The sequence below is a fragment of the Callospermophilus lateralis genome, chromosome X, assembly GCF_048772815.1.
Source record: "Callospermophilus lateralis isolate mCalLat2 chromosome X, mCalLat2.hap1, whole genome shotgun sequence".
In the NCBI taxonomy this organism is placed as follows: Eukaryota; Metazoa; Chordata; class Mammalia; order Rodentia; family Sciuridae; genus Callospermophilus; species Callospermophilus lateralis.
The window spans coordinates 51,542,419-51,545,489 of NC_135325.1; the positions used below are offsets into that span (position 1 = coordinate 51,542,419).

General features: G+C 41.3%; 1 pseudogene; it reads right to left on the reverse strand.

The window, feature by feature from the left end:
- Positions 1 to 2,457: 2,457 nt before the first annotated feature.
- LOC143639280 (nuclear inhibitor of protein phosphatase 1 pseudogene) lies at positions 2,458 to 2,837 on the reverse strand (annotated as a pseudogene).
- Between the last annotated feature and the right edge of the window lie 234 nt (positions 2,838 to 3,071).

A 3,071-nucleotide genomic window follows, 5' to 3' on the forward strand; every position in this document is an offset into this window, starting at 1 on the left:
AATATTGTATTATATAGTAGTTTTGTTTATCCATTCATCACTTGATGGGCATTTGAGTTATTTCTACCTTTGGGCTGTTGTGACTAGTGCCACTATGAGCCTGTATGTACAAGGGCTCTGTGTGTGTGTGTGTGTGTGTGTGTGTGTGTGTGTGTGTGTTTTTTGCTGGAAATTGTATCCAGGGCCTAAAGCACGATATTCATTATTCTACCATTGAGCTACACCCCCAGCCCTGTGTACAGATTTTTGTTTGAACACCTTCTTTAAATTTTTGGAGGGTATATATGTAGGAGTAGATTTGCTAGGTTATATGGTGATTGCATAATTAATTGTTTCCCACAGAAGTTGTACCATTTTATATTTATACCAGCAGTGTATGGTGGTTCCAATTTTTCCACATTTTTATTAGCACTTGTTATTATCTTTTTGATCATAGCCATCCTTGTGGATGTTGAAGAAGTGTTTTGTTGTTTTAGTGAACTTTTTGTCACTATAACAAAAATACCAGAAAAGAACAACTTAGAGAAAGAGATGTTTACTTTGGCTTATGGTTTCAGAGCTGTGGTCAGCTGACTCCATTGCTCTGGGCCAGAGGTGAAGTAGAACATCATGGAAGAAGGGTGTGGTGGGAAAAAAAAGCTGCTCAGCTCGTGACAGCTGGGAAGCAGAGAAAGGGACTGAGGCACCAGGAACAAAATATAAACCCCAAAGGCATACCTCCAGTGACCTGCTTCCTCCAACCACACAATACCTGCCAACAGTTTCCCTTAACAATACCATAGTTCTTTCATTTTATTACTCCATCAACTGGGCTTGGTGGTGCATTCCTGTAATTCCAGCAATTTGGGAGGCTGAGACTAGAGGATTCCAAATTGAAGTCTAGCCTCAGCAACTTAGCAAGGCCCTATGCAACATAGTGAGACCCTCTCTCAAAACATAAAAAAAGGATTTGGGGATAGCTTAGTAGTTAAGTGTCCAGGGTTCAATCCCAGGTGCCAAAATACTACTACTACTACTACTACTACTACTACTACTACTACTACTTTCATCAAATGAATTAATCCACTGATTAGGTTACAGCTCTCAGAACCTGATCATTTCAGGTTCCATTGCCTAATATGACCTCATATCCAAACGACAGCATGGGTTTCTTTGTAAGTTTTCTTTCCATTCTCTTTCTTTCCCCCATCCCTCTCTTCCTCTCTCTACCTTTCTCTTTGGTGCTTGGAATTTTTTTTGACAAAAGTTATGTTTAATTTACAAAGTAATAAAGGTTACAGATTAAAAGTTACTCATAAAGTATAAAAAGGCCTATTACACAAATGTATAAATTTCTGTATAAAGCTCATATCAATGTGTCCTACCTTTGTCTCCTGTTTGTTAGCCAGGTCTTGGAGCTCTGAACAACAAGAGTTCTCAAAGGGGGCAGGGGAAGAGCTTCCAAACCAACAGCTAAAAACATCCCCTTAATAGACTTCAGTTACTTGCAAAGTAAATCTTTTCATTTTTCATCTGAGTTGCCCTAACTAGTCATATCCTTTAAAAATTGCCTCATAACACAATAAAAAAGAAAAGTAATGCCTTAGAAAGTAGAGGACAGTACTCTGAAATTAAATGGGAAACAGGCAAGCGGAATGCTCAGGTTTGACAAGAAAAGTTCATACAATACTTTAAGTTAAAACTATAAACCTGTGCCTCTGGCACTGGTCACAGACAAAAGGGACTCAAAGTATTCTCATTCCATTAGAAAGGACCAAAGAGAAAAGCCTAACCATTGGACCTCAAAACCAAAGACTTGAGAAAACATTTCTGAGTTTAAACCTTAGCTTAACTGAAGAATGCTAAACCTTTTTGATCATTCTGGGATCCATGGCAACCCTTTTGCTACCTGGGACTTGAAAAGACAGTAAATATAAATGAGGCCGTAGGGACCCCTGAGAATGGTGAGGCCACTGCTACTTCCACAGCTCTGGATTCAACCTGGGGTTTGTGGCCTCACATAAAAATGATCCTAGAAAGGAGAAGGAAGAACGAGGTAATAAAACGCCCAGGAAAGAGCCAGGGCAGTCTACTTAAAAGGGCCTAAGAAACCTTTCTCTACATGGAAAGTGTTCTGAATACAGGGTTTTTAAAAAATATTTTTTATTTTTTAGTTGTAGTTGGACTCAATATCTTTATTTATTGATTTTTATGTGGTGATGAGGATTGAACCCAGGGCCTTGCACGTGCTAGGTGAGCGCTCTACCTCTGAGCCACAACACCAGCCCCTGAATACAGGTCTTTATGGTATATTTTAGCCCCACCCCAAGTCTTACTATTACATGGTTAGGACCCCAGGAAACATTCTGAAAGATGATACTGCACACATGAAACGTTTTTCTCCCTAGTTCCATTAGTACCCCGTCACCCTTCCACACCATTTCCACTCAATCGCACCCTTCTCCATGAGCAAAAATATCAAATCAGTAAGGAAGATGTGGGCTTCTTGCCCATCCAAGCCTATTTTGCATATTTCTTCTTGGGTTTCTTAACAGCTTCAGGGTTACAGACTGCAGGATTTGGTGTAGGGTTCACGTTCACTGCTGATGGCATGACAGGAGTCAAGTCCACATCAAGGGTGAGGTTTGGGTATGGCATAGGCAAACCACCAATGAGTGCTATTCCATGAATGCCACGTGGCTGGGAGCCTGCTTCGCTGTGTGTCAGGGCAGTACCCAGTAGAGTCCGTCACTAAAGGCAAAGTTCTGCATGCACCTGCTCCCTGATTCCTCCAGGCCCAGGGAGCCAGGACCCTCTACCCACTTCTTCTTCACTGGGACTACTGCAGTTTGCAACATGTTTTGAAGGGACAATTGAGGCATCCACATCCTTTGTGTTGATGTACTCATCACCCTCGCTGAAAGTCACTTGAGTTCTTCCTCTTCTTTGGTTTCTGAATGTCCAGATTTCCCTCCTCAATGGTGAGGGTAGAAATCCACTTGTTGTGGAAAGTGTTGATCTCTATCAGGTTCTCAGTTAGTTTGTCTCCTTTGACTACATCCAGATGTAAACCAGTTGGGGGTTTTCCTGCC